This window comes from Gambusia affinis, linkage group LG05 (genome assembly GCF_019740435.1).
Source record: "Gambusia affinis linkage group LG05, SWU_Gaff_1.0, whole genome shotgun sequence".
In the NCBI taxonomy this organism is placed as follows: Eukaryota; Metazoa; Chordata; class Actinopteri; order Cyprinodontiformes; family Poeciliidae; genus Gambusia; species Gambusia affinis.
In genome coordinates this window covers 22,840,938-22,863,752 of record NC_057872.1, presented here as the reverse complement: position 1 = coordinate 22,863,752, position 22,815 = coordinate 22,840,938, and the positions used below count along the sequence as shown (strand labels likewise).

The 22,815-nt window shown below is 35.1% G+C and overlaps 1 protein-coding gene across 1 annotated transcript in view; it reads right to left on the bottom strand.

Moving 5' to 3' along the window:
* LOC122831126 (thrombospondin type-1 domain-containing protein 7A) overlaps positions 1-18,456 on the bottom strand; it is a 229,094-nt gene extending 210,638 nt beyond the window's left edge. The window contains exons 1-2 of the mRNA XM_044117078.1: positions 18,206-18,456; positions 17,763-17,839 (exon numbers count right to left, since the gene is read on the bottom strand). The gene's annotated coding sequence lies outside the window, so the exon portion shown is untranslated. The remainder of the gene's footprint in view (positions 1-17,762; positions 17,840-18,205) is intronic.
* Between the last annotated feature and the right edge of the window lie 4,359 nt (positions 18,457-22,815).

Here is a 22,815-nt window from a genome sequence, read left to right as displayed (position 1 = left end):
AGTTTCCTATTTACATTTCTGTGGTAAGATGATAAGAAAAACCTCATGGTTAATCAAATTATTACATGTACAAAAAGAAAATATCAGTATATTCCACATTCTTTACATTGGATGGCATTGTAATGTTTAAGAAAGCCCTTCATATATTTCCATATTTATTTTCAATCTTGGTGATCCAAGGTCACCACAGTAACAGTAGTAGGACTTTAAATAAAAGTGTTATTTGAAAAGGACAATACTTCAAATATCCCCTCGATGCTATAATATAATAATATAAATCAAACATTTTTAAAAATAACTGTATATAAAAGTTTAAAGTTGAATACTTAATTTTGACCATGGGTCTAAAAACCTAAAATACATTTATACAGTTTCCATTTAAACATGCAGGATTTTAATTTATTTGATCATTTAAATTAAACTGTATCTATAAAACAAACAAAAAAGTCCAAATAAAATATGTTATTTCTAAAATCTGTCTCAGTTTTTATCCAGACAGTAATTACTGACATTAGAAAAAAACTATATGGCACTTTAAATCCCAACACAAGTTAATTTCCAAAGTTACAAGCAGTGATTTAGTGTTTAAAGTTAAATGTATTCATTAAAATAGAGCATAAGTGGCTCTGCTTTATTCTCCACGTGTGGGAAGAAAAACAAAAATGTCTCCACATAAACTTGTCGTGCCAATTCAGGTCACTGAGAACATTTCGTTAGCGATACAGGTCTTTCACTCTGTTGTGTCACATTTAGCTGCCGGCGCCATGTCAAGTACAACTGCTGAACTCAGCAGCGTTTATGATTACAGCGTGATGGAGACGGAGGAGAAAAGTCATCACAGTAATCTCACAGCAGACCAAACACCATTTCAAGGTAAACTGCCCATAATCACCAGGTTGAAAATAAGATGATACATCTTGCTTTTAAAGGACAAATGGCACTATCTGCAGGCTGAAATGTCCTGATGAAAGTAATGGCTGCTGGACGTCCTATGGTTTTCAATGGTTTTCTTCTTGCTCTTTTAACGAAATATCAAAGGTGATGAATATCAATGTGCAATTATACAAGCATACATCTTTTTCAAAGAAGAAAAAGAAAACTAACAAGAATGCAGCACCTGGTTTCTGAATGATAAAGCAACAACAAAACACTTGTCTTTAACATCAGAAATTATACAGTGCACAGAGGTAAAGCCAAACGTGCTGGAGTTTCGCTGGGGTTGCTAGGTGACGAGGAGAGTTCCGCTGGGGTTGCTAGGTAACGGACTGGGCTTCACTGGGGTCACTAGGTGAGGGGCAGTGCCTGCTGATTTGTGATGTTACACTTATGTACCGTTTTGTGTTGGTTTAACACAGAAAATACTTTGGTTTGAATGGGATGAAATGGAAAACTTTCCACTGGCTTTTGCTGCTTTACAGTTTAATAGAAATAAATATGTTTAATCCTCTTTATGTTATGGTAAATTATTCCCTGTCAGTATTTGTAATACTATCCTATCATTTATGTAAAAGTCTAACAATATTAAGGCTACAACTAAGGATCATTACAGTAATCAATTACCCTAAACATTATTTTGACACATTTTGCAGATTTTTTTTATTTAACCACCAACATTTTTTAAACAATATTGGAAATATGTTAAAAATTGCAAATAAGTAAATGAAGAAATTACTTTTTTGAATACTAAAAAAGCTGTTTTGTCTAAATGTTACAACATAGCATTCCTTTAATAAATGCTTGATCATTTGCAGCAAAGCATGCATCTGCAGCTAAAAATACTTTTAATAATCTGTTACAACCAAAGGTTCTTAATATGAGTTTTTCTTTTTACAGAATTTGAACTGGGTGATGCTAGAATTGCTACTTGAAAAATTCTGGGTAGAACATATTTATAGATAAAGAAGGTTTTCATCTTAAATGCAAATTTAAACCGCTCTGGAAAAAAAAAAAAAGAAGAGTCCACGGCACTGAACCTCACTAAAAACCTCCTGATTATTCCACCAAATATTGATTTCTGAACTCTCCTTAAGTTAAAACATCAGTATTGTTGTTTCTGATTAATCAGAACTTGTTTTCTTTGCATTATTTGAGATCTGAAACCGCGGCATCATTTTTGTTATTTGTTATTTCTCATTTTCTGCAAATAAATATTACATTTTTGCTGAGAACAACGTTCATTTTACTCAAACATTTTGCTATAAAAAGTTAAATCTGAGAAACTGATCATTTAAGTGGTCTCAATTTTTCCCAGAGCTGTATAAAATATAATATTTTCTGGCTGCAAGGGGTTGCTAATTTCAGTTAATTTAATTCAAAATGCAATTTATTAATACATTTGAATTTATTATACTCTACTCTAAAGATTTGGACATTTTATGAATGTAATTTCATAAAATGTACATTTTTAAGATTACGGTAGTAATGGCTAAGTTAGCCCTAAACAATATATTAACTAACCAGTAATGAAGAACAACAAAGATAAAAAAAAGAACAAATATGAAACGGTTCTGATATAAGCAGATCATAAAAATACTCAGAAAATACTGTTTCTGTGTGGAAAAGTTTTATCTTGTGTTGGTTTCAGCTAATCAGCAAGCTGAGAAAACAGAACAAACTTTTCAAAGACACAGCTCTTCATTGAATCTAAAAATGTTCTTTTATAATTGATACGGTTTCTAGATCAGGGTGGGTTTCAGGTGGGTGACCGTCTGACTCACAGCAGAAAGCGAAGACAGTGTCACACAGCGCCGCCTCGAATCTGGGTCTCCAGACGATGACTCACAAGGTGCGGAGGGGACGCAGCGGTGCAACATCTCGCTAAGTCACAACAAAATCCTATAGGAACTGTGTTCCTATAGGATTTGCCACTGCAACTGACACAATGAGATCAGCGTGCAGGAGCTGCAGGACATGGTTTAAATCTGCCAAACTTTGTTATTGGAGCTGATTTGGTTTGCATATGCAGTGAAAGCAATACAAACACAGTAATGGAAAACAATAGGAAGAAAACTACAAAATTCTCTGAAATTTACACTGCAAAGCACCCCTGGCAGAATACGGCGCGTCTCTGCTGTAGTCTTATCCTTCATAAAGCTTCCCGCAATATGATTAACAACTGAATAAGCTTGTATCTGTTGGCGAGTTTTAAAATATAAATGAATTTTATGGCAGAGGCAATATAAACTGTCTTCTTTGTTTGGTTTGATTTAATATGCTTGGGACTCTGCTGGTTTAGCGGAAGACTATTATTCATAAGGCTTTATTTGCTCCTGGTATTATGCAAGTTTGTTTGTGCTTACTGCCCATTCTGATGAAGCAATGTTGTTTGTGCAAATGGCTGCACAAAGGTCAGAACAGAAAGGATTGTATCAACAGTTCTGCTAAATGATTTATGCTGGTGATGTTTGTAAACCGCAGCAGCTTCTCATTCTGAGTCTTATCCCCTCATAAATCAGGACGCAAACTCAAATTTAACATTAATAATAGTCCACATATTTTGAGAAACAGCCACTTCAATGTAACTCTGGCTTTATTAGCCTTCAATGCAAAAACACAAAATCGTATACAAAATTACACAAAAAGTAATTTGGTCTAGTTTATAGTACAAATATCTTAGTACGCTTGAAATAAGATAAAACTACCTTACAAATAACTTTTCAGCAAGATATAGAAGCTTCTTTTGAGTCAATTTTTTCTTAATATTGCACAAAATGTACTAGTTTCCATTGGCAGATTATTTTCACTTACAACATTTTTCCAATGTTATAATCTGCCAATGGAACTAGCACTTTTTCCATCAATATAAAAAAAATATTGACTTAAAAAAGTTCCTATATCTTGCTGAAAAGCTACCTAAAATTTAGTTTTACCTTATTTTAAGTGTAGTAAGATATTTGCAATAGAATCTAAACCATAAATACTTGGTAATATTGTGTTTTTGCAGTGTTTGTATTATTTTGCAGAATTCACTGACCTTTATGGAAACCTCACAGAAACACTGCACTCACCATAAAAAGTCAATATGTTCAAAGAAGCATGCACAAAACTGCACAGAAAGCCTCTCCATTGAATCTGTCTGAAGCGCTGTCAGATTTGTAATGATAAGATGTGAAGCTTCAGCAATTGTCCAGGGCAATTACAGTGGGAGAAATCTGAGAACAAGTGAGTCCTGAAAGAAAATGTACCAAAGACACTTTGATTCACGGCTCAGACATTATCCAGTAACTGCTTGTTGTTTACAACAATTCAACCTAGAGGTACACAGATCAAAATTTTGAGGGAACGTTACAGCCAGCCGTCAGTCACACTCCACTTATGAGTTGGGTTTGTTCTGGAATGCCACTTAAGACTCCAGACATGTTTTATTGTGGCAGCAGTATGTTATAGATCTGAAACAGGGTCTCCTGCCAGTGGCATGTGCCAGAAAAACCTCCAAACTGAAAATGATTGAGACAGAAAAACGCAATTTCAAAATTAAAATGAGTTAGCATATTATCAAAACTATAGAGAGTCTTTAAATTTGTTGAATCAGAATCAACTTGTTTGGCCTAACTTCGTGCAAAAAATACAAGAAATTCATTTTGGGTTTGCATGCATTTCTATGCTTGTCCATTAGAAATGTGTCAGTATTCCGCTAATGTAAAAAAACGAACAAATTTGCAGTTGGACTGTTTTCGCTAAATTAGAAACTCAGTCAAAATCATAAGTCAGTAAGTTTGTTCTCCTGATAAGTCATCATCTTCCTACCACTTCCTGTCGCCTTTTTCTTTGTCGTTTGAGCCAGTGGTAACCTCTGGTTGTTGATCATGTGATGCAAAGAAACTCTTTCCATTGCAATTTTGAAAAATAAACCAATTTTAACACAGGCATACAACCACTTCATCCTAGTGGCAAAACTTTTTATCAAAAATTGAGGGTTTTTTTTTGTTGTTTTTTTTTTTTAATTGGTGTGTTTCCATTAAGTGGATTTATTCATGTAATTACAGTATTTTCTATTATATAGTCAACTGAAACACAGCTAGTGTAACGACATAAACATAAATATATATAGTTTAGAGGTGATGTTGATAGTTCATATGTGTATCTTTATTTTGCAGTGGAGTAGTTGACTGATCTGGCTGCAAGGAGTTGCTAATTGATTGAAATTCAGTTAATTTCATTCAAAATGTCATTTATTAATACATTTAAATTCATTACAGCTCTACTAAAAAGATTTGGACCAGAAAGGTTCATGCTCAAACTCCTACTTTCACTTAAAATGATATTCAAATGCCAACTATTAGGACTTGTAAGCATAATTTGATTCTATGGAGATAGAATATTTGCATTTGCGTCATTTGTATTAAGCTTAACCTAATTTTATGGTAAGACAAAATGTCTTCCAGCCAAGGTAAGCAGAATCTGCTGAGAAATCTCTTGATCCAACCATCTTTGTCATCTTCTCTGAACTGCCTTTAATGTGGGTAAGCCTAACCCATCTGATCCTGCTCGCAAATGCTTTCAGTGTTGTGTGAAAGCATTCACGACTGGAAACATAAATCTGCTCCATCTCAGCTGTATTCCTTTTTGGTGCACTTAAACTGAGATCTGATTACCATACATTTTGAAACCAAAATGGTCCTCTCTGCAAGCTTCATCAAAATAATCCGCAGTGTGCGTATGTGATCTGTAATCCACACTAATGGATCTTTAAGGGAGCACAAGGTGGGTAATGGCTTAATGAGATCAGTACTGAGATCACAAAGTCTTTAGAGGAGAGTTCTGCAAGGTGAATCACAGACTCAGTCATGGCAAGAACTTCAGTCATTCTAAATATTTGACAAATATTTTATGTCCATCTGAAGAAAAATTTGAGAACAGTGAATAAAATAACTCCTATTTTATTCACTTATTTAATAAAAAGGACCCCACTGCATTGAACCCCATTTAAAACCTGATGGTTATTCCACCAAATATTGATTTCTGAACTCATCCTGAGTTAAAACATTAGTATTACTGTTTCTAAATTAACATGAACTTGTTCTCTTAGCATTATTTGAGGCCTGACAGCCACACACATAAAAGGAGAAAAACTCACACCCCACCATTAAACACTTGCAATGAACTCTTGAGATCAGGTCAAAAACCTCTCAGTCTTTTTTAATCCAAGCTTAAGCTTAATAGACTGCTGAGAGTTGAGGAAAACTGGATCATTCACAATCGACAAAGTGTCCCTCACTTGTATTTTCTAGTAAAAGCAAAAAGCTGTCATACAATTAGAATGTCAAACTATGTTTCGTTAGGGCTTTACAAAATAAAAGTTAATTCCTTGCCAGTTTGATAAAGAATCTCTTACTCTTTAGTAAGCAGATTAATAGTCACTATAACTGTAGTCCAAGTAAAGTTGTAACGGTTCCTCAAATGATTCGGCTACTTCAATTATTAAAATTTCTGGAGGCAAATTATCTGATTCAAAGCTTTGTTAAATCGTGTTTTATTACTTAGCGCACCGTTTCCAGTCGGATGATTATTTGTGTTGCGCAACGCTCTCACTTCCGCCTCCGCATGACGAATGCAGTGTTAGCAGCATAACCTCAGATTTTCTAGCTTGGTCCAGGGTAATATGTGGCATTTCATAAATGTATGATAATGTTTGGGTTTTTATCTTTTTTCGGGGGATCAATACAGTATTAATAGAAGCGAGCGAATAGACTGAACACTGCGGCCTGCTCTGCCATAGTAGTTGATGCTTAACGTAAGTGTAGCTTTACAGACGAACCGGAAAATAAATTTCATATCAGCCTAGTCACAACAAAGAGCGCATCGCGGCGGTACATAAATGTGTTCCTGTGTTTGACAAAGGAACCAAATCCAGTCATTCACATGGACATAAAAGCTATAAATAGCTGGGAAAAGTGAGTTAATCTATAAAACTGAAGATGAATACATGAACTGAAAACTGAAGTATAGTATTTCTTTTTACAAAGCCTGACTCTTTATTATGATATTTGAACAGAATTTCAGTTTTTTGTATAATTTTTTGTCCAGGTTAATTTAAAAATTTAGCTATTATTATTACATGTTAATTTTCTCAACTACAGAGAAGTAATTATTAGGGATCCTGAAATATGAAAAATCGCACCGATGTTGATATGCGATATTAATACCGCTGTTATGGCAGTATTTATTTTTATTCGATTACAATAATTGATAGAATACTTGATTACTAAAATAATCGTTTACAACGGCCCAGTCTAAGAGTAATCCTATGTCATTTCATTGAATCTTGTAGATTGGCTGCAAAGTCCCTCTGACTTTTGAACACATTTCTTGATTTTCAACTCTGAAAGTCACATTTTAAAGCAGACATTAAATCTGCAGGGAGCTGAAAAGGTGAAAGGTTCAATCATCCTTCAAGAAGGTGACCACTCCAACTTGACCTAATCAAGTGATCACTTGTCAATGCCAATTAGTGTGATGACACAGGAGGGACGTGGTCCTTTCATCATCACATCAAAGTTTCTACTTTATTTTGCCCAACACTGATTACACCCACTCTCCAAAATGAGATAAAGCAGCTCAATCAACTGATGAACTCCTCATAGTGCATTAAAGCCTCTGAAGACAAGGATGCATATTAATGCAGTCATTCATTTGGTTTGCATTCATTTACAGATCCTCCTGTAACCAAAGTAAATTAATTTGTTCAAGATTTTAAAAAGATAACAAGAACTCTGGTGTGCTCAATTTCTAAAGAACAAGGCTCTAAAAATCCTCCAAATAAACCATCACATCAGAATATTTTCAGGTTTTCATTTTTTCAATGAGTCTTTCTGACCCTGCTGCTTTGAACTGAGTGAGTGTGACACAAGACTTACTAAACCTCTTTTGTAAAAGAACTAAAACGATGTTAGTGATCATCTTTGTGCCTCCTTTTGTTTATCTCTTTTCACCTTCTGCCAGTATTTGATGGATTTCCAGCACCTACAGCTCTTGAAACAACAGATAAATAAGATATATACCAGTGCCCAGAACTCACCTGCAGTTCAGACTGACCTTCAAGAGCGCTGTAGTATAAAAGTTGCACATAAACGGATCAAGAAATGTACCGCACCTAATGGCCTGGTGTCATATTGGCAGAGAAAAATAAAAATTTGTGAGGCAAGTTATTCAATGCTGCCTCTGACAAATGTAGTCAGTATTCAGAAGTCTCTGGTTGAGTCAAGTAACCACTTTAGGTTTTTTTGTCCTTAGAAAATTTTTGCCAAAAGTTGGAACATAATACAAGTAGTATAAGAGGAGACAGAAAACAAGAAGAAATTCCTGCAGGAATGTAAACACTGAAGCATGATCTCCAGTGTTGTAGAAATAATGGAAAAAGAAAAATGTACTGACAGCAGAAAGAGGGGAGATTCTTCTAAAGCTGTACCAGAAAGACAGGCGAAGGATGTTGAACTTAGCTCTAAAAAAACTGATAGATTGATAAGATTATGGTACATTGGTTGGTCTACTTAGAGATTATTAGCAAAACACTTGCATAACGAGTGGCGTCTATTGCTAAAAGCATTACCCAGCTCTTCAATGGAGCTGGTGGCTACAAATGATTTTATTGATTTCTTAAGAAAGTTAAATTACTCCCACTGATAAAGTTAAGCAACTTGAAGAAAACATATTTTGCTACATTCACATCTTGACAAATTCAAGTTTTGACCATTTTTCCTCATGCAAACCCAAAATGTCACCAACTTATAAATTATCCAGCGCTGAAATCATCTTTCATTTATTTTTCAAACAGAGAGTTTATAAAAGGACAGATTAGATTGTGCAAAGGAATCAGTTACAATTACGATACAGCACACAGATATTATGATGACAACTGTTATTCAATATATTGTGTGGCTCAGAGTACAACAATTATTAGCAGGACTCAATTAGCAAGCCTGCACTCTGCTGCTTCACCTAATACAAGTTGTCTTAAAGCAACAGAGGCCCAATTTAAAGGCATTAAATTTCTTTTAAGTCATATTTGATATATGCAGCATTTTATAATAACTGAAGGTAACATAACTATTTGATTGTGCTATAAAATGACACTATATGCCTAAAACAAATACGTAAAACTGCCAACTTTACTTTTTAAACAGCATTATCTTCATGACAGCAAAGGGCCGGTCCAAGGGTCCAAAAGAGAATTAGCCCAGTAGTGAAAGGACCACAACTTGAAGACGCTGCAATTAGAGTCAAACTTGGAGAAATGGGACAGTGCCCTGATATGTGTGGTTGTTGCAGACAGACTCCACCATTTCCTCAGAATGTTTCAGAAATTGTTTGACATTTGTTATAAAGAGTTTAAATAGCTGTCAGTGTCATACTGAGCACACCACTCAAAACCAATATTTTCCAACAATAAATTCACAGCAACAGAGTTTGTAAGATAATAATCACACAGTGTGTGCACCAAGCTTTAAATACACTCTGTCAAATTATTCAGTGGTGCCAAACCTGCAAAAACACCTCATCACATTTCATTTTTCTCTCAAAAAAAAGACAAAAACAATTAAATGTTTTGCATGAGGAATATTCCTGTAGCTGTTGTGAATAGATTGATATAAAAAAAACCTCAAGTGTGGGTGTAAAATATACATTTACAGTTTTCTTACAAATCTAATCAATCTGAACACAGGCGCTCTAAAGATTACAATGCAACAGCTATGGAGGTTTTTCTCATTTAACCAGTCAGTCATTTAATTTTTACTGTTAACAAGTTTCTAAACTCAACAGCTTGTCGTACATTAATAGGCTTTTGTGTGTGACGGATTTGATGCAATTACAGTTTGTTTCCATGATGGGAAATGTGAGCTTACATAACTGAGCTGAACTGAGTTTAAATTTATGCAATTCTACATTTTTCTCCTGTGATATTTAGCCACAGGTCTTTTCAAATAAAAAGAAAAATATTTTCTACTAACTTAGTCTAAAAATAATTTGAGCATTTATTGAATCTAACAGCTTAATATTCATGAATGTGGACTTACAACTGGAGATGTTGAGATGAAACTATTTTATAAGCAAACAAAGTTGTTTAATCAATAGATAATTACTGTTCACAGTATGTGGGTCAATATCCTTATCGAAAGTTGCCAGAAAAGGGGAGGGCAAATGTAAAATGAGGTCAAATGGGAATGCTTTATCAGTGAAAACTTTATAATGTCCAAGAATAAACTGGGAGAAAATGTTTTTGAAATAAAAGAGCAGAGCTGCTACACATTAAAATCAAAATTCTGCACTTTCACAGAATAAAACTTAATACATTTAATTTTAGAGTGCATTTTGAACCAAGAACATACAATGTTACTATAAACTTATGGCTGAAATATAGTTATAGAGCTTCAACTGTGTCACCAGGAAAGACAGACAAGGGGGTGGATGAAAACAGAAAAATGGAGGAACAGACAAGTTAAAGCAAAAACCAGAAAAAAGGACTACTAAACCATGGGATAGGCCAAGAGACAGATGGACATGCAGACAAATGGCTGGACAGATGGATGGACGTAGGGAAACACAGATGGACAAACCCAGCTGGGTGGATGGACAACCCAATGACGGAAAAAATAAATGGATGGACAAACAGAAGATTGGAAAAATTAGTGACTGGTCCAATAAATAAAGAAATACATGGACAAATGGACATATTACATGAATAAGTGGATAGATGGACAATATGATTAGGTCTGCCATTACAACTACAAATTTTGCTGGACGATAAATTGTCCCAGAAGTTATTGTGATAAACGATAATATTGTTGGTTTGAGACCATTTTCACGTACTACAACGTCAATAATGGAAGAACGCATTCTCAAAAATTGATAAACTTTAAATTCTAATGAACATTTAACACTGGAATTGGAAGATATTTTAAATATTAAAATAAACAAAACAACAGAATTAACAAATAAATGAATTATAAAGTCTCTATAAAAAAAATTGTCCTAAAAAACATGGCTAGTTGAGACCAAAGCACCAGACTGAAGACTTTCGTCATCCAGTTTTTGGTAGAAAAAGAGAAAAAATAAAAATAATAAATCATGCAAATGGAAATTACTGAGTTTGTTTTAATTTATCATGTGATTTATTGATAAATTGCTTATTGCGACAGGCATAAATACGACTGCACAAAAAAACTTTTATGTTTCCATTCCATAAAGAATGATACATTCGTTCTTAATATATTACCATACAACCTATTCACATTCATGCAAATGTTCTATGTTTGGCAAGCCAACCAGCACTGAACAGTAAATAAGCTTGACTGGGCCAAGAAATGTCTTAAAAACATTCTTCAAAGTTTATTGTGCTAATGAGGAGAGTTAGTCTTGATGGGCCAGATGGGTAGAGTCTGTGGTTTGATCAATAAAAGATACCTGACTTCAAATCAGATGGTCGCAAGATGGAGGTGATATATCGATATGGGTTTATCAAAAATAAGACAGTTGGACTTACTGGGAAAAAACAAAACTCCCAAATCTAAAGGCAGTTTTCAGAAGACGCTTTCTTTGAGCAGAGGGTCAGAAAAAAGTCAGCATCTTTTTGGAAGAACATGGTTTTCATGCAGGACAGTACTCCACTGTTTGGCAAGCCAGGAAAGGCCTTAAAGATGAAACAATAATGACGTGGCCCTCTTCCTCACCTGCACCATTAATGAAAACTTATGGGTTCTTAATAATGGGAGGTTTAACGCGCAGGAGGAGAGTAAACTTCTCTGAACAGTGCATGAGAGGCTGCGGTTGCTGCACAAGATCGTCGACAGATCAAGATGGCAGAAGTCACCATGGCTGAAGGGTTTTAAAAATTTAGTCAAATAATAATCCTGGGTAGTAATTGTTCTCCTTTATTCGTCGATATGGATATTTCATCCAACCAAAGCCTCACTTTCACTGTCTTTTATGTTCAGTTTTGATGTTTAACATTTTCAACTGAATAAGAAAGCTACTTCTCTAAACCTGTGAAGTTTGAAAAGCATGAATGATGTTTTGTTTTCTAAACATTTCCATTACAACTGTGTGCAAATCTTTGTTGATATTCTGCTACTGTAAAAAAAAAAATCACAATTTTGTAATTGCAGTACTTCCATTAAGTAAGATATTGCATTAAAATTACACATGAATAAGCTTGTTTCCATTAAAAACATGACAATAACTTAACTTGCAGTAATGAATGTAAACAGTTACTTAAGATACAATCATAATTCAGCCATTAGAGGAAACGTCAGCATCACATTCAGTCGTAGGAGCAACAAACCGCTTATACTTGTGAGTGTCAACGTATGCGGCGTTTTGTGGAAATTGTAGAAGAAGAAATTTTATTTATGTAGCACCTTTTCAGCAACAAGGCAGTTCAAATTGATTCACATGAATTAGAAGAGAAACAACAACAGCAACACAAGCACAACAAAAGAAAAAACTACACTTTAAAACGTTCCAGTTGTTTTGGGTTGCTAAGTAGACTTGAAACAGAAGATCTGAGTGGTTAGAAGATTGATATAACAATAACAAGTCTTCAATGTATTTTGGTCATAAAGTACTCTACAATTTGTAAGCTAATAGTATTTTCTAAGTTTATTCTAGATTAGTAAAGTATAAATATACCAGTATACCAGCTAAATGTTGGTTCTCCATGTTTGATTCTTGTTCTGGGTTGTACTCCACAATTTAAAAACCAACAGGAGTTTTTCTAGGTCTTGCTCTGATATTGGTCCTTTAAGCCTGGAGTCAGTTATTTTACGGATGAGCTATGGACTGAACACTTTCGAATGACACACAATTCTTTATGAACACTGTAATGCTGTGGGTGCTCTGTTGGAACCAGCAGCAATTTGCCTGAAAAAATAAAATAAAAACAAACCATTATTCTCCAACTGCTTCCTGTTGTCTTCTTTGTTATTTCTGTCAGTAGTAACTGCTGATCACATAACTTGTATGATGCAAAAGAATTGTTTCCATTGCAGTTTTGTGAAATACATCTATTTTGATATGGCTAAAAAAAACATCTCATCTTGGCGCAATTTTTTATAAAAACCAAAACGTGTTTTTCCAGAATTAGAGTGTAATTTCAATTTGCGCAATTCTATTATCAATGGAAACACGGCTAATGAGATTTACTGTAGCATTTCTTATCTACATCTTATCTACATTCATCTGTACAGTTCATGTTTCATTGGGGCTTGTGAAGAAACAGTCACCGTTCATGCATGCATTACAGCCTATGGTGCAGAAAATCCCAGAATCAGGCCTCAGCATCTTCACAAATTTCCATAATTTAACCCTGTGTGCAAACCAGAGCAGTGAGTGAGATACTTCAAGGTCACTGTCCAAGGCGGACAGGGGGATGGGGCTTTAAAGCGAGATGAGAAACCATAACTCAAAATGATTGGCTTGGCTGTGAGCTGCATCCACCACTGGTCTGCAGACTGGTTTCCAGACAGACCTGAGATTTCAGAAGTTTCCTGTTCACAAGTAGGCCAGTAAACTTTAAATTGTAATGCCGCTCACGCTTCCTTTAAAGTAAACAGCTTGTTCTTTCTGGATTGTACAAACACTCTTGGCACTGTGCAGTTTAATTAGAGGCATGAAAAACTTGGCATCCTGATTTTGTCAATACCATTACTGACAATTTGACCTAAATAGAAGATGACTGTCTTAAACTCTGCCAAAGTAAGATAATGCAATTAGATTTAAAGATTTATGAACTACAGAGAACAGCTATTTAAGAGTAGCAAAAAGCAAACTTTTATTGGTAATTAAAATACTGGGGATTGTTCTTGCACTAGATTTAGTATCAGAAAAAAAACAGTGGTTTGGTGTTCTGGGATCTCAACATTATTCTCCTCTCTGTCCAACATGATGATAACAAAACCCAATCATATATTTTTGTTACAAAATAATAACTTTGCTCAAGGAATTTACCCATGAGAGATAAAAACCAATATCAAATCAATGGCCAAACCTTTGGACAGACACCAACCCTAAGAAAGTATTAAATTTAATAAGACATATAAGTCTTTCTTAACTGCAATTATTGTTTGTTTACTTTGTGACTTTATGGACTTTTACGATAAATATGTTTAAATCTCCCATTATTTCCTCCACGAATATGACCATTGTGACTAAAATGACCTAGATCAACCAGGTTTTAAACACCTTTAATTTCAACATGGCAAAGAGACCATTTTGTCCTCACTCTTGATGTGTTAGGGATGAGAAGGGCAAATAAACAGATTTAATTCACAATGTCAGATGGGAAAACCTGGAAAACCTCTCAATATCAAACATGTATTCAGAGTAAATAAACATGGCTGACGAGGAAGAAGCAATGGCAAAAGATTGTGGACTTCCAAGGTTCTTCTGAACAAAAGCTAGACCCCAAAACTTAATGTCTACACTCGCATGTGAAAATGCGAGTGTAGACATTCGCATTTTCCAAACAGATGCGCCATTATGCAACCATATATCTTTGAACAGCAGAAGTGGAGCCTGCTATACAACCAACAAGAATGTAGTAAGTGGTTTCTGGTATGGTAAGTGGTAAGTCAACAGCAAAACACTTGTCTTTTACAGCAGCCATTGTATAGCAAATACAGCAGTAAAACCAGCTGACCAAATATGGTGGAGCTCTGCTTATGTTGCTAGGTGACTGGCTGGACTTGGCTGGGAACGGGTTGGGCATCACTGGGGTTGCCAGGTGAGGAGCAATAAGTTGCCCCTCACCTTATCAACTTATCAACTTATTGCCAAAAATCAGCTGGGTGTGGTTTTTGGTGCTCAGATTGTTTTTTGAAGCAGTAGAGACCAAAATGAAACCACAAAAAAACTTTTAAAATTTTTTAATTTTGCTTAATAGTTCTATTTAATGACTGCTGGATGAGGAAATGTACAGCACCAGATGAGCTGCTGTAGCTCAAAAGCTGAAGACACTAGTGTTGGTTGTAATGGAAATGTGTCATAATACACCGGACATGTCGTTCTGTTGGTCAAAACGAACGATCCAACTTCTATCAACCCACTCAACAACTTTGAAAGTAGCAGCAACCCAGACAGAAGCCACACAGCTCCTCTGTAATCAGGGGTTTGACAATCAGTCAGAACCTTCTCACTAAAATCCTGGGAAAAGTCTTCACATGAAGGCTGAGAACTAAAAAACAAGTGCAGACTACCTCAAAGGTTCCCTGCCACTCAACAGTCCTTGTCACGGTTCTTCATGTGACACTGAAGTAACCCGTCAACCATGACATTCTCAAAGTCTACAGCCTTCAGCATGTCACAGCAAATTGTATCCAGTCCTGCTGCTGCGACCTCCAGACCTCTGTGACCTTTGCCAAAAAAAACGGATTAGTGGTTCAGACGGCCACCTCAACAGAGCCTGTGGTGAAGCCTGAGAGCATCCTCAACCTTCTGCGCCCAATGATTAACAAACCAAGTCAAATAATGTCTTAATATGGTTAATAGAAAAAAATTTAATCAAAACCATGAGAATGAAAGAAACGTAAATGTAAAGTGCATTTTGTAACGATGTTTTGCTGTACTAAATGTGACAATAAAAACGATTTATTTAAGTTTTCTTTCAGCACAAGATTCATAGCACTACAAACACAAATAGTGGTTTTGAAAAACAAGCTTCTTCAGAAGGCCTCTTAGAAAAATGTGATTTATATCACTGAACTGCACTCAGAGATTTACTGGTATTTACTGATGCTCTTGTGGAAAAATCAGTGGGGAAAATAGTGAAAAGAAAAATGACATTTAAATTTTTTTTATATTCACTGAAATTTATTGAAACAATAAATCAAAATTGGTACCACAATGAGAAAATTTTACCAATAAATGATATAACAACTATAAATACTACTACAAATCATGGAAAAAATTGTAAAAATAGCATTTTCTTTTTTTACATTAACTGAAATTCATCAAAACCATAAATCAAACTTTGTATCGTGACAAGAAATTTTTCACAATAAACGATATGATGAATCGTTTTCTCCACTATGAATTATGGAGAAAACTGTAAAAATAACATTTTAGTCTTTTTTTTTTACATTGACTGAAATTTAAGGAAACCATAAATCAAAATTTGTACCATAAGAAATTTTTCACAATAAATGATAAACAATATGATAAAAAATTTTTTAAATCTGTATCATAATAAGAATGTTTTTAATGATAAATGACCACCACTACTGTAAAATTTTTAAACTAAAAAAGATTTTTTTTGGATCGCCTTGGAGAGAGCAAACTTCAGTTTTAACTTTAACGGCTTGTAAAGTTGTTAGACCTTTGACTTTTTCTTGCATGGCAAATCACTGCAATTAATGTCAACCATTCATTAATGAGAAACTATTTAATCTTCACTTTTATAATCTTGACTAGTAACTCTCATTTTACGGTGCCGCTATGCTGTCAACGCCTGTAGGAGCAACCCTGGGTCCTCTTCCTGCTGCCATAGCAACCATCTTGAAAAAAAAAAAAGTGGGAGCCTGACCTGATGTTAATATGAAGTGACAGGCAGGAATGTGCTTGTGTGTGTGTGTGTGTGTGGGTGGGTTTTTATTATATATATTTTTTTTATTTGAGTATGTAAACACTATTCTTGTGCGTTTGCGTTGCCATGTGCGAGCGTGTCCGCATTTCTCATTAACAACTCTGTGTGCCAACGCCACGCTTTTTAAATGAGATTTGAATAAAAAAAATGAGAGAGTGGTGATGGTGGTGGCTTTGATTTGTCACTTAAAAGGTTACGACAGTCGTGTCAATTTGTTGTTTCACTCTGTGCATGTGCACAAAAAATAAATAAATAAAAAGCTCATTGTATCTTTATGTTGTTCACAACTAAAACATCTGAACAACTGAAAGGACTGGAGATCATTAATTACTTAAGCTTTTGAGGATTTGTGTCTTTAAAGGCATTTTTCTTGGCAGGGAATAAAATGTTTTGTCCAGCATGGTTTCCTTTTCTGGCAAATCCAAACTCTGATCTCTGCAGTTGTTTTGATTCTAGAAAAGCCCCACCCTCCTAAAGTGATCCCTTCCCCCCACTTTGCTGTTGCGAGGCAATAAATTAATACAGGGCAGAAGTATACTTTTATTTTCCATTTGTCTACAGAATAAATAAAAATAACAAAGCAGTTTAGTGAAATTAAAAAAGTTTGAGTATATAGAAAGCATTTTTTTAATAAACATAACTCTCTCAGGTTGATATGGCTTTTTCTTCCATCTATATTTGGTTTGGTGATATTTTACAGGTAAAGTGTTTAAAAAAAATACTACATATCTATTATAATTAGTTAAACACACATAATAAATTTCAAACTGAATTAACACGTGCTGCTTTTGTTTTTCTTTCTTAAATTCTTTTTCCAATATTCTGCTGGAATGTTTTCAAGCATTTAAAAAAATAGCAATGCTACTTTCAAAACTAATAAAAGCAAACAAATAAAATTTCATTCTAAGTAGTTAAAAAGGTGGAATATAATTTAAGGATTTGGAGAAAATTTTCTGACATTTTTTTCATAATTTTGAACTGAAGGTTGTGATTGACCCCACAATCTCCTTTCTCATTTTAACCTGAATACATGACAATGACATCATTTAGATTGTGTGTTTTGATAGAACCCTTTCAAAAAAGAAATGCAAACATAACAAATCTATGAGCAATATATTTAAAGGACACTTGGCATGTTTCTTTTTATCCAAAACTCTTTGGGGCGGTTAATAAACAGCTGTTTTCTTACCTGCTTCACTCAGAGGACTTCCTTTCGGAGACGGTTTGGATCCGGATACTCGAGTTAAACAGCTGATAAGACGTCATCTTAAAAAAATGGTTAATGTAAAAAGAAATTGTTAATTACACCGAAGATCGTATTAAAACCAAACGGACAGAGAATTTTATAAATAAATGCTGAATCTGCCGAAACCTAGCTTGCCTAGCTCACTATGCGTTCCAGTTACCTAGGAAGCTGGGTTTGACGTCACACCCGAGGCAACGGTTCTAGTTCAGAAGTAGGAATTTTAACATGGCAACGTCTGTAAACGTTGTTTATTTTCCACAATTAAACACCACCGTTAATTTTTTTTTTTTTAGCTTAAAGATTCAGGCGCTACATGTAACATTGATTTTAGACGCACTTGCATGCAGTGTGTCTTGTAAAATCAACATGTTTCCATCACATCTTACCACTGTTGATAAGAGGAGCGGCCATATTGAAACACAAAGTCAGGTTTACAAATCGTAGCTGGGAGGTATTGGGACTTGCTCCCAGTTTCCCAGTGGAAAATCCGACTTCGGTGGGTGTTCTAGTTTGCTTTTCTGACGGGCGTGTCGCAATTTTCCAGCTCCGAATACAACTGGAATGCAGCATAAGAAACAGGTGTATACAATCAAGCAGACCAGCAGGGGGAGCAGCACGTTATAGCATGCAGGAACAGTGGTGAGGTTCCCAAATTCTATTTTAGGTATTCTGTATAAAGAATTAATAAAACTATTTGAAATTATGTTTTTCCTTATAGTAACATATTGAAGCACTTTTTGATTTTATCAAAGCACCCAGTCAGCATGGTGCATCTTGACCTGATGATATTTACCCAATCTTCTTTCCAAAACCTCTCCTAAAATCTGCCAGACTGCTAGACAGTCATTATCATAATGCTGGCACCATCATATGATGATACGTGTATTTTTTGTGCCAAATAACTGTGGACAAAAATTTAAACCTTGGATTCATAACACCAAAGCACAGCACGTTAAGTCTGCTTTAACTGAACAGTTCATTTGCTTATAAAAGTCTAGTTTGTTTAGAGAGGTGTGAATGTGCAAATGAACTGATGCGGGCCAAAAAAAAGCAAACTCTGGTCCGCCTAAAAATCTAGGTCTCAGTTCAATTGAAGTGAAGTCAAAAGCAGGATGTGAACTAGAACGCAGAGCATTCTGGGAAAATACAACCAAAACAAACATGAAAGTTTAACGCTAGATGGAGAAATGGTTCCTGTTCTTTTACAAAAAACAAAAGAGAAATGCTGTAACTGCTAAAAGCTGACACTACTCCATTTTTGTTTACATTTTGCAAAGAAGGAAGTTGCTCTCCTGACTTCTTCTGATTTTTTTGTGTAATTTCCTTCAGTGGTTCTTGGTGTAGCGCCACCACAGGCCAGGGGGTGAACAGGTTTTCCAATTAGTTTGGTTCATTTGATACAGTGCAGTGTGAAAGAAAACCGCACTAACATAAAATGCAACAAATGTTACGATTTTTGTTCCCAATCTTACTTAGTCTACTGGACTATCGGGTGTGAAAACACACTTATAGGACCAAGATATCAAAATGAAGGTTTAGAATTTAAAAATACAGACTCCATAATGCGTAAATAAACCAAGAACAAAATCCAGAACCACAGATCTTTGAATAAAATATGAGACAATTACAAAAAATTTGTCTTAAGAATCAAACTTTAAAAAAAATTATTTATATTTAATGGTTTTGAGTAAAAACAGGTAATGTTTTGCTCTTCTACCTAAGTATTGATTTTTAACATGGAGCCTTCTAAAACCTGCTGCAGAAATCTGGTTAGGCATATGGATTTGCCAAGAAATTAGGTTTTAAACCAAAATTCCTACTGCAAATCTAGGTCCCACTAATCCCCTTTGCCTTTTATAGAAGCCAGGTCTATTCTATGCATAAAAAATCAAGCTGAAGCAGATATGTGGTGGTAACAAGGTTACATAAAAGCTTTGTAAACTGCAGCGATTGCAAAACGGAGCTGCAACGGCTAACAGTAGCTCTGACCTCCCCTGTTCCCAATTCAAGCTTCAATTTGGTAAATTAAAAGGTGATCAAGGAGATTAGAGTAAATACAGACTGCCGCATCCCATTTGACACAGTAACCCTGCTGCCAAAAAACCCTGTTTCACACAGAATAAAAAGCCTTTCATTGACAGTGTGGAGAGTGTACCAGCAGCCATGGTTAATTTAAACAATAGCACTTTGAAATCACATCTTATGCTTTTATTTTAGGCTCCTTCTCATCCACATTCGATGGTACAGGAGAGAAATTATGAGATATTCTTTTGAAATGCAACCAATGGACCCTCAGAATCTCTTCTTTGGTTTTTGCAGATGATGGTTTTGGGTTGGCACTAAAACAAATGGAATTAGCATTAGCTTCTGTAAGTCTTAGGCCATATTTCTCATTAGAAAAAAGTTTAATTGCTCTGTCCGGGTCTCAGTTTCTGCCTCAAATGTAAAGATTTTAGTCTCTTCATGTCTTTTTCCCAAAGTCTGATGTTAGGATAATGAATAAATATTGTTTAGTGGGATGCAGGTTGCTCTCTGGTCTATTGTGGTGAAGAGCCAAAATGTAGCTATTTTTGGTAGAGTAGGTTCTCTCAATACACCATGTAATGTCAATTACTGCAGAATTGTTAAGATGCTTTTGATTGAAAACCTTTTGATTTTAGTACCTGTGACCACTGCACATTCAAAGAATGACTGTTTGCAGTTCTTTATAATCCATAAAAAGTTTAGAAAATCTGCTGTGCATAAGAATTTGGAACAGAGCATTTTGAGTTTTTTATTTTGAAAAGAAAAAAAAATACTGTTCTCATGGGGAGCTTTGTTCAGTAAAATTTGATTTATACTGTAATAGTTCATGACTTGAAAATTATACTAACCATCATTTGCATTGATCATTTAAGAAAATCTGAGAAAAATATCACTTGCATAATAATTTTGAAGACGGTGTAAATCCAGTGTCTATTTTAGGAAGCAATGAACTGTCTAGTAAGTCACATATTCAGCTTAGAGTTTAATAAGTTGGCTAAAACTTTGGGTTTTCATTATGAGTTCTTCACCTGACTGAGAACCTGCATCAGTTTCTCAGTGGTAACTACAGATGCTCAACTGGAAGATTGATGCAATGTACAGTGCTGTGGATGATGGGCTGAGAGGAATCTAATTAGACAGCCATTCAGGCCATTTTAAAAGAGATGTAAAGCAAGTTAGGAGAGAAAATTGTGTTCTAGGTTGGCTGCTCTGGCTTTCACCACATCCATCATGTACATTGATGGAGATAATATTGTGTTTCCATCTAAAGGTTTTGCATACAATGCTCAACTACTAGATGAAGTATTTTCAATAACTGAGAATGGACAGATTTTAGTGCTTATTTCATGTCATTATGCTACAGCATCTAAGATTTAGAGCTGGGGAAGATAACTTTAAAAAAAAGTTTGTTACATATGTGTTAAAACTGTCAACATGTTGTGACAATACGAGACAGATGATATGTGAAAACATCAAGTTCCTCCACCTCCTCCCTGAGCTACTGCTGGCTTCAGCAGAAATTTACCGCTCCTGATCAAAACAACCAATCAGAGCCAGGAGGAGTATCCAAGCGCTGTCAATCAAACTCATGTACACGCTGTTAAATGTGCTAATAACAAAAAAACAACTGAAAAATTGTTTATCTGCTGTCATTGCCCATGCTAACTAGCCATTGCATTAATAACAGGCTCTGCTGATGTGGAGAAGCTGCAGTCTAGCAGAGAGCATGGAGAAGAGAGTGAGCAGCATATACACAAGAGTGATTGTCAGCGCAAAGACTCTCCTCCTGGCTCTGATTAGTTCTTTTTGATCAAACTCTACACACAGTTCATCTATCTCATACTGTCACAACATGGTGACAGCTTTAGTAAAGATGTAAAAACATATTTTTTTAAACACTGTAGCTTTAAATTTTGACTAAAGTTGCTGTAGGACGGTGGCGCAGCATGTTTGTTAATGACTTAAGAAAACGTATTCACTTGTGATTTTAATTATGTTTCTTATTTAATGGAAACTGCAAATTCAAAATTGTGTTTTTTCAATCGACAAAGTTTTGCGTACATTTGTCATGGAAATGCAGCTAACAAATTTATTTTCTCATCTGTTCTTGGCCATAATGTTTTGCCTTTTGGTATCGTTTAGCCTACTTCAGCCTACTTTTAGCCTACTAAAAAGTGCTTCTTTTTAGTCATTTTGATTTTAGAGGTCTGGAACAAATTTGAATCAGGTGTAGCTAATGAAATTCCAAATCTTTTTTAAAAATATCTAATTTATTCGAGGGGGGCAGTTACTTTTCACTGTTTTTGTGGATCTTTTGTATTTAGAAATAAAATCCTCTTTTGAAAACTGCCATGTGTGTGTTTGGATGTAAATATTTAAATGTAACAAAAAAGAAAACTTGATAAAACTGTAAGCTGGTAAACATTTTTTCTCAGCCTTACATTCGGACATAAACTTTGTCCTATATAACAGGGAAATCTCTTAATAGGCTTAATAACAAGCCGGATGCAATAAAGTCACTGTAATAAAGTCTATCCTTTATTGCAGTGATATTTTTCTCATCTTTTGTTGCTGCAGCCAACCCAAGTCGTCCCTCTTTATTAAAGAAAAAAGAGCGTCATATTGGATTCCAGCTTGAGTTAAGCTGAAATGCTGGACGGTGCCGGAAGACGAAATGCTGCATAAAATATCAGCCTTCAGAAAAATAATAAATTAAAGGCTGACAAATTTGGACGGAAAATGGGATGTGATTCAGTCAGCCCAGCAGGCAGCCAACTGCGGATTACAATGAAATCTTTTGTGCTCCTAAAAAAAACATTGTAAACTGTGTCAATTTGCAAAACGATGGACTTAGCAGGTGCTCCATCCATTCAGCCATTCAGCTCACAGCAAACCAAGTTAAAAGTTTCCTTTCCAGTGATGTTTCCAGTGGAAAAACATCACTTAGAGTTTAGAGTTGAATCACAGGTCA